Below are 14,471 nucleotides of genomic sequence, written 5' to 3' on the forward strand. Positions count from 1 at the left end.
AGATTTTTTCGACGGGCAGCATGTCAAGTTTATGGTTCAAATGGCTCTAAGCACTATGGGACGTAACAGCTAAGGTCATCAGTCCCCTAAACTTAGAACTACTTAAACCAAACTAACCTAAGGACATTACACACATCCATGCCCGAGGCAGGATTCGAACCTGCGACCGTAGCAGCCGCGTGGTTCCGGTTTGAAGAGCCTAGAACCACTCGGCCACCGCGGCCGGCTCAATTTATACTCAGGCTAGAGAAACACTGGGTTTTGACGTTATTCGCACAATGTTAGGGCACTGTCAGAGCAAATATGAATGGCTCTGAGCACTATGGGACTCAACTGCTGTGGTCATAAGTCCCCTAGAACTTAGAACTACTTAAACCTAACTAACCTAAGGACAGCACACAACACCCAGCCATCACGAGGCAGAGAAAAATCCCTGACCCCGCCGGGAATCGAACCCGGGAACTCGGGCGTGGGAAGCGAGAACGCTACCGCACGACCACGAGATGCGGGCAGAGCAAATATGAGACTGTAGGTGTAGTAGATGTAGCAGTAGTTGTTCAGTTTGCATGCAGTATGGAGGGCTCGTGATTGCATGTAGTTTCCAGTGACGCGCCACTCCATCACACTTGTTTGTCCACAATGCCGCTCTGCAGTGCAGTTTGTCAGATACCGGTCATCAAGAAAGGCTTTTACAATAGGATAGGGGCAATTCCATGTCAAATCAACAAGTGCTACAACCTGACCCTCTCAGATTTTTTTGGAAATTAAGTATGCATATATTACTCATAAATCATAACACAAATTAATTTTTTCACATTTTTCTGACGAAAAGTTACCGAGTAATGGACCTTCAAACATTGAAAAGATGATAAATTTTTGACTCGCGGAACAATGTTTTCTTTACAACTCATGTTCTAATTAAGCTAGAACAATAAAATTTACTTCATTGGAAAGCTCTTTTAAAGAGCTTTTATATGATGCCAAACATCATTAGTTTAATATATATACACAAATAGTTAAACAACATTTTTGAATTTATCGAATTTTGAAAATCTGTATTTTTAAAAGTCTCAAAAAATATATGTGGGAGATACACATTACATCTACATATTCTGAAAGTTTCAAGTTGGGATGAGCATGGGATCACTATCAAAAGCAATTTTACGTTAAGGGTGGTGCTTTAAAAATTCGTAAAAACTAATTTATTTTAGATATTAGGCCTACTTCTCACCAGCTGCGTGTTGTTGTAAGATGTGGAAATTAAAAATAACTTATAATTGAAAAAAGAACGTATGTTTTTATGCTTCTGTAATTAATAAATACAAAATGAAAACTTAAAAAAATAGATAAATAAAAACACAGAAAGATGAATACCTGAGATCAGACCTAAATTCAGTTAGTAATTACTATTATTTACAAATAGGCGTCCTATTAGTGCACTTCTTCATACTTCGAACTAATCAGTCTGTTGCACATCAACATTTCTGCACCTGTAGCAGTTTGAGGGTTCGCGATTGCCACTACTTCCCTACTGCTTATGGAAAGAATGTCTGGATGACTCGGAAATGTAAAAGATGGTGACGGTCCATGAGGATGTAGGAAGCTAACTGTGATTTCATCCTTCTCCTGATTTTTTTGAAGTACACACGTTAACGACCAGTGTCCATTATAATCACAAGAAACATATCCGTTTATGTCTTTGAACGGTATTGTATCACTGTCAGAAACTGTCAGCAGTTCAATTTTACTATCATCATAGTTTGAATACACTTTAGTTATTATTTTGTCCTTGATAAATGGAATAAAAATGGTTCAAATGGCTCTGAGCACTATGGGACTTAACTTCTAAGGTCATCAGTCCCCTAGAACTTAGAACTACTTAAACCTAACTAACCTAAGGACATCACACACACCCATGCCCGAGGCAGGATTCGAACCTGCGACCGTAGCGGTCACGCGGCTCCAGACTGAAGCGCCTAGAACCGCACGGCCACATCGGCCGGCAATGGAATAAAAGTGTGAAGTTTTGTGTCCCTACAATTTTGCAGCATTTCTCAAATCTCTCCGTAAGTTTCATTTCTTCATTTTTGTGATTTTCTTTAGTAGCATACTTGAAGTTCATTCCTTCTATGTTATCCTTGGCAAACATATATAGTAGTTTTGGTGTCATTATTTGATCACTGTATGGCCGTTTCAGACTTTCTCGAGCTACAAGTCGTTTAACTGTTCCTCCAACACAATCACTAGCTCCCTTCCCATGCGAGGTGGCTGAAAAATGTCATTCAGCTTCAGTTTGGAAATCTTCTTCATGATGGCACAGGTTGATAAAGTTCTTCCTATTTTTATAATGATCTGCTGCTCCATCAGATAAATAATATATTTTTCTTGGATTTCTACCGAATTTAACAGTCAGGAAGTCCATCAAATACGATTGGAACATATGCACAGCAACAGTGTCATGTGTTAGGCATTCTGATATGATTACAAGATTTGTGTGCTCGAGTTTGTTCCCATCCTTGTAATAAGCAACAATGGGATGAATCGTTGCTTGCATGTTTGTCCAGTGATAGCCTTGAACTTCGTCCTGGATGACAAAGGAGTAATTCTCAGAAAAGTCACAGATCGCTAAGACCTCGCCTTCTTTAAGTTCATTTCTCAGTCTCTTTTGGAAGGTTGATTGTTGACTAGCAACAAATGAATGTCGTGTAAGCAATTTTAATTTATCAAAAAAAAAAAAAAAACAATAAAGTTGTCAGATGATTTTATGATTGTTTCTAGAGATGTGTGATCAACGGAAACCCATTGATGATAAGTTATATTTTCAATATCATTAGTATTCAACAAATCTTGTAAATATGTCTTAAATGTTTCTGGGCCAGGGCAGAATTTACATTCACCAAAATGACAAGCAGGTAATAACGGATTACATACAACTCTTGCAATGCAGTCTTAGTAAGTTTTTATTGGATTATCTTCACCCTTTGTCAGCTGAGGAATGTTACATACAGTCAGCATGACTTTGAAGTTTTGATGGGTAGTACACACGCAGACACTATGTGTACCACTACTTCCAGCTAAAATACAATTTTTGGGACGTGGGTCTGCAAACTTGGAAAATCCAGTGTGGAGCTCTGGATGGTTGTCTTTAAAGTTCGCGTAAATTTCTTTCAAATTACTTAAAACTAGCCGTTTTTCTCCGTTATCTCTCACAAGCACAAAATCTTTTTCCCAGGCATTGCCCTGCTTATCTCATCAGAACAATAAAAGTATCTAACAAAATCAGCAGTTGTTTGAGCAAGGGTCTTGCCAGGTTTTGGGTTTGGTGAAGACAAAATTCCCTTGGCCTTCACCAAATCTTTTACTCTTCGAGCCATGTAATTTGTTACGTTAAATTCATCTTGAAGCTTCTTAACAATCCAGCTTTTAGGTAATATGGTAAGAATTTCCATCTGTTTACATCGAGATGTGCATGTACGAAATTTATCTTTTAGCTGACTGATCATCTCAGATTCTGCATGATCATGTACCTACTCTTCTTTTTCGGAAGGGAGCAATAATACCTTTGTTTGAATTGTTGAAGTTTAGTTAATTAGTTTTTCCTTAGGATATTTTGCTTCACACTGTCGTTTCCTATTAATTGACGATTCACCAACGGACTGCAAAGAAGCATTCAACCTTTCCAAGGCCTCACTTCCTGCAATGTCTTGTACGTCACTATCACATAAAACCTTTTCACTTTCTTGTTTCACCACAGAATACAGAAGTTGATCATCATTTTCTGTGCTAGACGTATCACAAATTTCTACTCGTGCAATTTTTTTACGGCAGTTGTGTCACACTTTTTGATTTAAAGTTAAGAAAGGTTTTCTTGCTATCATCCATTGTGAAACAGGCCGTAAGTTTTTCTTGTGGTTATTGTGGCCCTTTTCATTAAATGGATTACAGCACAAAGCTGAAATTTTAGGCATTTTATACTTCTCAAGTGAACAAACTAATTTTAAAAAATATTTTTGAAGTTGAATGCCCCAGCTTTCTATATTCAATACTACACGATATTTCTTCTTTATTCTTTCACTTTCTGTAAAAAAATATTTCATTATGTTAATAGTATGCAAACATTAACTGGTTGTAGGCATACAAACTTAGACTCTTCTGAGGTTTGTACAGAAGTACCTTTAAGCTAGATTCAAAACACATTTCAGAGTTAACCACATAATTTCACTACAGCTGCCTCACAACAAAAGAATGTGTGGGTCACTTTCAACAATAGGTGAAAATTGCTGACAATATTAACCAGAGATAAAATACTGAATAGATTGCAGATAGTAACACCAAAGAATCATTTTATATATAATCTTTAAAATGAGAGATAGCTTCCTTTTTATTCTTTTTTTCTCGTGGTTTTACAGCTATTAATAAATAGTTAGCACTAAAGTTTAATAAGCAGTTATTCAAAAGTACAATTTGTGGAACATGTAACAAAATCTAACACTGTAATATTTTCATGTGTAGCAAAATAACAGAAATTCACCTATCTGTCTGTGATTTTGGAGAATCGTGGTAAACATAAAATTGCTTTTGATAGTGATCCCATGCTCATCCCAAGTTGAAACTTTCAAAATATGTAGATGGAAAGTGTATCTTTCACATATATTTTTTTGAGAATTTTAAAAATACAGTTTTTCAAAGTTCGATAAATTCAACAATGTTGTTTTTAAACTAATGATGTTTAGTATCATATAAAAGCTCTTTAAATGAGCTTTCCAATGATGTAAATTTTATTGTTCTAGTTTAATTAGAACACGAGTTATAAAGAAAACAACATTGTTCCGAGAGTCAAAAATTTTTCAATTTTCAATTTTTGAAAGTCCATTATTCGGTAACTTTTTATTAGAAAAATGTGAAAAATGTAATTTGTGGTACTATTTATGAGTATTATAGGCATACTTAATTTCATTTAAATCCAAGAGGGTAAGGTTGAAAACGATGGTTTCATTTGTTGATTTACGTGGAATGACGCATAGATTAAAGCAGGTTCGTCCGAAAACATTACATTCGGTCGCTCAGCAGACCGATGAGCGCGTTCATGTGACCACTGTAGTTTGAGGCGTTTATGGTTTTGACCAATGGTAGCTGATGCAGTTACACGAGGGTCATCATACTAGCCCACAACAGACGTAGACAGATCCAGACCCACTGCAGTCCTCAACCACAGCACCAAAACCGTCGAAGAAGCCGTACGGTTTGTTACAGTTACGAGGATAACATGTCAGTCTTCCCGTGCGGTCACTGTGAATAAATCTTTTCCACAGACTCGATTCTTGTAGATAACAGTGAAGCTGCAGGTTGCCCTCTGCTAACCGAAACGTCGTAGTATGATATACTAATCACACGAGGAACGATAATTTATTCCCCATTAGACTCTCATGCTCATAACGCTCCCTCTAATGTCATGAAGACACACGCTGCCGCTTGCTTTCACATTTCCACTTCTTGTAACTTTACTTAGATCAGTCCGATGTTATTCAGGCTGTATATTGAGCAAGCAGTAAAGGAAAAAAAAAAAGAAAAATTTGGAGTAGGACTTAAAATCCACGAAGAAGAAACAAAAAAATTGAGGTTTGCCGATGACATTGTAGTTCTGTCGGAGACAGCAAAGGATCTGCAAGAGCAGTTGAACGGGACGGACAGTGTCTTGAAAGGAGGATATAAGATGAACATCAACAAAAAGAAAACGAGGATAAGGGAATGTAGTCAAATTAAATCAGGTGGTGCTGAGGGAATCAGATTAGGAAATGAGACACTTAAAGTAAGATATCTGTTTTGTTATTTAGGAAGCAAAATAACTGATGATGGTCGAAGTAGAGAGGATATCAAATGTAGACTGGCAATGGCAAGGAAAGCGTTTCTCAAGAAGAGGAATTTGTTAACATCGAGTATAGATTTAAGTGTGAGGAAGCCGTTTCTGAAAGTATTTGTGCGGAAATGAAACATGGACGATACATAGTTTAGAGAAGAAGAGAATAGAAGCTTTCGAAATGTGGTGCTACAGAAGAATTCTGATGATTCGATGGGTAGATCACGGAACTACTGAGGAGGTACTGAGCAGAATTGGGGAGAATTGGAATTTGTGGTTCAAAATGGTTCAAATGGCTCTGAGCACTATGCGACTTAACTTCTGAGGTCATCAGTCGCCTAGAACTTCGAAACTAATTAAACCTAACTAACCTAAGGACATCACACACATCAATGACCGAGACAGGATTCGAACCTGCGACCGTAGCGGTCGCTCGGCTCCAGACTGTAGCGCCTAGAACCGCACGGCCACTCCGGCCGGCAGGAATTTGTGGCACAACTTGACTAGAATAAGGGATCGGTTGGCAGGATATGTTCTGAGGCATCAACGGATCACCAACTTAGCACTGGAGGTATTCTACTGAATACCTAATCATTAGTTAAGTGATGTGCCCAACCAATCTTGAACATTCTTCTGTAGCACCACATTACGAAAGCTTCTATTCTCTTCTTGTCCAAACTAGTTATCGTCCATGTTTCACTTCCATACATGGCTACACTCCATACAAATACTTTCAGAAAAGACTTCCTGACACTTAAATCAATACTCGATGTTAACAAATTTATCTTCTTCAGAAGCGCTTTCCTTGCCATTGCCAGTCTACAGTTGATATCCTCTCTACTTCGACCATCATCAGTTATTTTGCTCCCCAAATAGCAAAACTCCTTTACTACTTTAAGTGTCTCATTTCCTAATCTAATTCCCTAAGCATCACCCGACTTAATTCGACTACATTCCATTATCCTCGTTTTGCTTTTGTTGATGTTCATCTTTATACCCTCCTTTCATGACACTGTCCATTCCGTTCAACCGATCTTCCAAGTCCTTTGCTGTCTCTGACAGAATTACAATGTCATCGGCGAACCTCAAAGTTTTTATTTCTTCTCCATGGGTTTTAATACCTACTCCGAATTTATCTTTTGTTTTCTTCATTGCTTGCTCAATATACAACATCGGGGATAGGCTACAACCCTGTCTCACTCCCTTACCAACCACTGCTTCCTTTTCATGCCCTTCGACTCTTATAACTGCCATCTGGTTTCTGTACAAATTGTAAATAGCCTTTCGCTCCCTGTATTTTACCCCTGCCACATTCAGAATTTGAAAGAGAGTATTCCAGCAACATTGTCAAAAGCTTTCTCTAAGTCTACAAATGCTAGAAACGTAGGTTTGCCTTTCCTTAATGTAGCTTCTAAGATAAGTTGTAGGGTCAGTATTTCCTCACGTGTTCCAACATTTCTACGGAGTGTAGCCCGTCAAAAACTAAACACAGATCAAGCATAAAAACAGGATAGATTTATTCTGAACTGTGAAAAAAGCAAAATAGAAACTGTGTACGGTGAGCAAAATAGAAACTGTGAACGGTCCCAGCTTGATGAGTGGAACATCGAGCGAGGTGGAACAGCCACGGCGTCGTGGTTAAGTGACCACGGTGATGGACTGCAAAGCAGTCAAGCTGGGTTCAATACTCACCCGTGTTTTTGTTTTTAATTTATTTTTTCCACAACACTATGAATTGTCTGTCCGGTGATTGAAATGTTTGTTCTCTTTATGTAGTCTTGGCAGTTGTCACACTATACATTGGTTGTAGAATATGAGTCATGTGGTAAGAATACATTATCGACGTAAATGAATGTGATGAATAGTTGGAGCAGGCAGAATACCACATAGACGTCTCACAGAAATGAAAACAACATAAATGTGTGTGAACTATGTTACAATAAAGGAATTCAGGAGTCAAATCTTCCCAAACGGAACGAAATTTCAAAAACGTTAAAAATGTATGTTTTGACCCAGCACAGAGAAACACTGTGATCGTGGAACTGTAATATTCATGTGTTTAAGCTTATCTGACAGACTATTATGTATTCATAGTTTTCTTGGGAATGATCCCATTCACATTCATATCAGCCGGCCACTGGTGGCCGAGCGGTTCTAGGCGTTTCAGTCTGGAACCGCGCGATCGCTATGGTCACAGGTTCGAATCCTGCCTCAGGCATGGTTGTGTGTGATGTCCTTAGGTTAGTTAGGTTTAAGTAGTTCTAAGTTCTAGGGGATTGATTACCTCAGAAGTTGAGTCCCATAGTGCTCAGAGCCATTTGAACCACATTCATATCATTTTCTTTGGGTCTTTGTCCTGCCCCTACATGGGGTCGGCCTTGTTACTACGGATTTGGCCATGTTACTGTCAGAGGATGGCTGGATGCCCTTCCTGTAACCACCCCAAAAAACCCCGGGACGGAATTTCTGTACCCCAGCTGTCTGTGTCGAGTGTAAGCCATGAAACAGTGCGAACGCTTTCAAATGTCTACGAGTCGTGTAACTGAGGCGGAAGGTGGGGACTAGCCCGCTATTCACTTAGTAGGATGTGGAAAACCGCCTAAAAACCACATCCAGGCTGGCTGGCATACCGGCCCTCGTCGTTAATCCGGTGGGCGGGTTAGATCCGGGGCCGGCGCGCCTCCCGAGTGCAGGAAGCAGCGCATTAGCGCTCTCGGCTACCCTGGTGGGTGCCCATTCACATTCATATAAACACCTAAAATAGAAAAGGAGGCATATCTCACTCACCAAGCGTACAAATTAGGTGCGTCGGTGAGAGTTCCCCATCATATGACACATGTACTGTCACTAATGTCGTGTATGACACATCAGACTTGTTTTCCGGTGGAGGATTTGGGTGACTTGTCATCTTGACATCAAACGTTTGCGGTTCCCATTCGAAAGCTAATAGAGTATTGCGCGGAATGAACTTTCATTATAGGTCCCTTCCTTATATCTCGCTGTTGCAAACGGACGTTACAACATGACACAGCCACAAATTTGAATACAGCGAAAAGAAAAAGAAAAAATTGGCACGAGAGAGCTTTGAACACGGCTCGTGCACTTTGGAATCTAAGACCGTGACCACTTAGCCACGACGCCGTAGCTCTTACACACTGCTCATGTTGCACTTCTTGTGCTTGGACCGTTGAGTTTCAATTTTCCTTTTTTTTCGTAGTTCAGTACACCCTCTTCCTGTTTTCATGCTTAATCTGTGTTCAGTTTTTGACGGACTGTCCACGTACCACTAAATCCTAGGGGTGTGCGATGGGGAATTTCCCTTGTTAGATGCGGTCTGTTCCCTGATATGGCACTTGGAACATTCTTTATACATTAGTATCGAATTTGCCTCATTTATTTCAGTGATGAGGTGATCAAAGTACATAATTCTATGGTATCAGAATACGCCCTCAAGTCTTTAAAAAACAAATAACTGATGTACAAAAACAGGTGATTGTTTTTTGATTCTCCTCACAGATGTGAGATTTGGCACTTGGAACGTTTGACATTTTAAATCTTCGTTTGTCTTTCGCAGGCAAGTGCTCTACCGACTGCAATATCTAGGCCCGACGGAGAACCACCCTTACAGCTTTACTTCCCGGAACAGCACGCCATTTTAATATGTCAGGAAGCTTCAGATCAGTGCACAGGCCGCTGGTGAATGAAAATTAATTCTCCACGAGATATGTTATTTCTCTCTGCGAGAACTGGACACCTCACTAGGCTGTGTGGATTATTTGGCATGTAATGGACTGAAGGTAGCGAAAGGTTATCTACAGCTTTTACAGAAACTAGACTGCAGCTACGATGCAAAGGATACGTTGTGATGTAATATCAATATCTCTCTCTCTCTCTCTCTCTCTCTCTCTCTCTCTCTCTCTCACACACACACACACACACACACACACACACACACACACACACACACACACACACACACACACGACCAGATGTCATAGTGGCTCATGAGTCTTCCGGGCTGTAAGACCGTGATTGAAGAAACATGTCGGTTCCAGAAGTTTCTCCCAGAGCTGCGCTGCACGTCTTCAAATGGTTCAAATGGCTCTGAGCACTATGGGACAACTTCTGTGGTCATCAGTCCCCTAGAACTTAGAACTACTTAAACCTAACTAACCTAAGGACATCACACACATCCATGCCCGAGGCAGGATTCGAACCCGCGACCGTAGTGGTTGCGCGGTTCCAGACTGTAGCGCCTAGAACCGCTCGGCCACCCCGGCCGGCGCTGCACGTCTTCGGAGGTGCTCCTGGCAACACAGAGCCTTCCCGACTGCATGTCTACGAAGGAGGAAATGGAGACTTCTAACAGTGATACGAATGAAGATGTCCCCGCTTTCAAGGTATCGTCGACGGAGGGTAATGGCGAAACGGCAAGACTTATCGTGGCCAGGATCACCTTTGAAGATGTCCAGCGCAGCTCTGGACAAAAATTTAGGAGCCGAAAATTTCCTTCGACCACATACATATGGCTACTAAGAAATGCATTAATCAGCACAAACATTATGAGCACTGCCTACCGCGAGGTGGGGCCTGCGTAGTGACAGTGTGGGCACGTGACGCGCTATGAAAAGTATGTAAGTGCAATAGAGACGCATGGGGTCACCCCGCGAATATATAGCCCAAATGGGGAAAAACCTCTGAGGTAAGTGACTTTGTCAAAGGACAAAAATGGTTTGGCTCTGAGCACTATGGGACTCAACTGCTGAGGTTATTAGTCCCCTAGAACTTAGAACTAGTTAAACATAACTAACCTAAGGACATCACACACATCCATGCCCGAGGCAGGATTCGAACCTGCGACCGTAGTGGTCTCGCGGTTCCAGACTGCAGCGCCAGAACCGCGCGGCCACTTCGGCCGGCGCGTCAAAGGACACATTACTATTACGCAAAGTCTATGAACAAGTATCTCGCAAACGGCGAAGTTGGTCGAATGTTCACGCGCTACTGTCGTGAGCATCTAGAGGGCGATGTAGAAGGACAGTCAAACTACCACTAGGTGCTAAGTGGTTGGACATACTCGACGCTTCACAGAACGTGGGATTCGGAGGCTTGTCTGCTGTATAAAGCAAGTTAGATGGTGATCTGCGGCATCTCTTCCGAAAGAACACAATGGTGGAGCACGCCGTTCATCGTAAGATGTTGAACATGAAGTTCCGCAGCAGACTATCCCTACGTGTTCACATGTAGACCCAACGACTTCTTCAGTTACGATTACAGTGGCCACGGGACCATCAGGATTCGACCGTCGATCAATGGAAACGTGTCGGCTCTTCGGGTGAATCACATTTTTGCTACAGTAGGTCGATGATAGACTCCTTAAACGCCGTCATCGAGGTGAACGGCGGCTCGGAACGCGCAGCGCACCACGGATGCACGCTGGTGGGAGCAGTATTGTGCTATGGGAGATATTCTCTTGCGCTTCCATGGGACCTGTGGTAGTAATAGAAGACATGCTGACAGCTGCGAACCACCTGTATCGCTTCTCGCTTGATGCCTTCCCCTACTGCGATGTCATCTTTCAGCAGTATAACTGTCCGTGTCTCGGAGCCAGAACCGTGATACAGTGGTTTGAGGACCTCTATAGTGAACTTACGTTGATGTCTCGGCGACCAGATTCGCCTGATATAAATCCTATGCAACCCATCTCCGCGTACGTAAATAAACGGCCCGTTATTTACACGAATTACGTGACCTGTACATGGACATATAATGCCACATACCTCCACAAGCCTACCAACAAACTGTCGGGTCCGTGATACGCAGAATCAGTGATGTATTTTGCTCCAAAAACGAACAAACAAGCTATTAAGCAGCTGATCATATTGTTTTGGCTCGTCAGTATAAATAATACGAAGTTTGTCGATGACATTGCAATCCTGTCAAACAGGGCAAAGGACTTGGGATATCAGTTGAATGGAATGGGTTCTATCTTGAAAAAGAGGTTACAAGATAAACATCAGCAGAAATAAAGCAAGGGCAGTAAGATGTTAGCAAATTAACTCATGTCATGCCCAAGGAATTTAGTTAGGAAACGAGAAAACGTAAGCAGTAAACGAGTTTCACTGTTTGTGGAGTAACGTGACTGACGATGGCCAAAGTAGAAAAGATATCAAAGGCAGACTGGCTACAGGAAGATGATAATTTCTGAAAGAGAGAAATATCATAATATCTAACACAAACGTATTAGAAACTATTTTTTTAAGAGAATTTGAAGTTGGCAACATTTTACGGAAGCGAAACGTGTACGATAAAGAGCACATGAAGAAGGGAATAAAAGCTTCTGAAATGGGAAGCTAGCGAAGAACGCTGATGGGTAGTTCGGGTAACTAATCAAGAGGTACCAAATCATATTTGGGAGGAAAGAAATTTATGGCGTAATTTGACTAAGAGAAGAGATCGGTTGACGGGATACATCCTGAGACTTCAAGCAACCATGCCGCGCGGCGTAGCTGTGCGGTCTGCGGCGCCTTGCCACGGTTAGCGCGGCTGCCCCCGTCGGAAGTTCGAGTCCTTCCTCGGGCGTGTGTGTGTATGTGTGTGTGTGTGTGTGTGTGTGTGTGTGTGTGTGTGTGTTGGTCCCACAGGAACTCAGCACCAAACAAATTGAAGCAATCATCAAGTCGGTAATGGAGGGGAGTATGTGGTGGGAGACCAAAGCCTGGGTACAGCAAACAGTTTGAAATTGGTGTAGGTTGCATTAGTTACTCAGAGACGAAGAGGCTTGCACAGCACTGACCAACGTGGAGGGCTCTAGCTACACATTGAAGACCAGAACAACAACAACAACAACAACAACAACAAATGTACAAAGTGTGGTGGCAACTACTTTGAAATAAAGGAGGAAATGTTGGTTCAAAATGGCTCTGAGCACTATGGGACTTAACTTCTGAGGTCATCAGTCCCCTAGTACTTAGAACCACTTAAACCTAACTAACCGAAGGACATCACACACATCCATGCCCGAGGCAGGATTCGAACCTGCGACCGTAGTGGTCGCGTGGTCCTAGACTGTAGCGCCTAGAACCGCTTGGCCACCCCGGCCGGCGAGGAAATGTTGGAATTCAATTTCCCGTTGGCATAATGGATGATTAGAGATGGAGCACTTGCTTAGTTGGACAAGGGTGTGGAAGAAACCCTTCCTGATTTTTTCTGAAGTAAATTAAGCAAACAGCAGAAAACAGTCAAATGGCGGGTGAGCCTCAACCACTGCCCCAAATAGCTCACAACTTGAGTTGTAAAACTACGTAGTGTATAGCAAGTAAGTGTAGACTGCGGTAATATTACTAGTAGCCTCGGTCAGTTAAGCCCACACCCGAATTACGTGTATGACCGGTGTGTTGCACACCTAATGGGCTTTACCTCATATCGATCGCTTTGTTTACATATCAATCAGTGCCTTACTAGACTCCCCTTGAAACCGGAAGTGTTGAACCGCCTAAAAACGGACTGACTATATATTAAGGGCCATGTACAGTAATACAAGGAACATTTTTTCTACATATTTATCCTCCTGTCTGTTACTTAAAAATAAACACAATTTATAGCGAAATCGAAAGTGTCAGTCTTTAATTCAGTTGCCGTGCGGTTCTAGGCTCTACAGTCTGGAACCGAGCGACCGCTACGGTCGCAGGTTCGAATCCTGCCTCGGGCATGGATGTGTGTGATGTCCTTAGGTTAGTTAGGTTTAATTAGTTCTAAGTTCTAGGCGACTGATGACCTCAGAAGTTAAGTCGCATAGTGCTCAGCCATTTGAACCATTTTGTTTAATTCAGTTTTTATTCGAAAATTATTGATTTTTAGCGCGAAACAGAGGGATGATGTTGTAAAAATAAAACAACAATTCAGGTTGATGACATATTGCAAGAAAATGCAATTTCCTCAAAAGAAGAGAAAATTAAAATAAGACAGCAAAACAAAAATATGAGGGCTATTCGGGAAAAAAATGAACGATAGGTCACGAAATGGAAACCACAGTGAAAATCAAAACTGTTTTATTTGCAACAGATATCTACAACTTACAGCTACTTATATCCATAGTTGCCGATCCGACAGACGTTTGTCGTAGCGTTGTACCAACTTTTCAATAACCCCGTTATAGAAGGCAGCAGCCAGTGCTTTACGCCAATTCTCTACGCTGGCCTACAGCTCGTTGTCTGTTGTCTTCGTAGCCAGCGGTTCATGTGAGCAGAGATGAAACCCAGAGGGAGACATTTACGGGTATTGCGGGTAATCAAACATCTCCAATTGAAAACGATGCAGGAGCATCTTTATTGCCCCTTCAGAATGCAGCTGAGAATTGTATTTAAGAAGAAATTGCACGACAGTTGGGTCGGTTGGGTTGTTTGGGGGACGAGACCAAACAGCTAGGTCATCGGTCTCATCGGATTAGGGAAGGACGGGGAATGAAGTCGGCCGTGCCCTTTCAAAGGAACCATCCCGGCATTTGCCTGGAGCGATTTAGGGAAATCACGGAAAACCTAAATCAGGATGGCCGGATGCGGGATTGAACCGTCGTTCTCCAGAATGCGAGTCCAGTGTGTTAAGCACTGCGCCA

At 41.7% G+C, this 14,471-nt stretch overlaps 1 protein-coding gene across 1 annotated transcript in view; it reads right to left on the reverse strand.

The window, feature by feature from the left end:
- Positions 1 to 14,471, reverse strand: part of LOC126183336 (lysosomal acid phosphatase-like) — a 190,076-nt gene that overhangs the window by 158,864 nt on the left and 16,741 nt on the right. The gene's annotated exons all lie outside the window — the stretch shown is intronic.

The sequence above is a fragment of the Schistocerca cancellata genome, chromosome 4 (genome assembly GCF_023864275.1).
Source record: "Schistocerca cancellata isolate TAMUIC-IGC-003103 chromosome 4, iqSchCanc2.1, whole genome shotgun sequence".
Classification (NCBI taxonomy): Eukaryota; Metazoa; Arthropoda; class Insecta; order Orthoptera; family Acrididae; genus Schistocerca; species Schistocerca cancellata.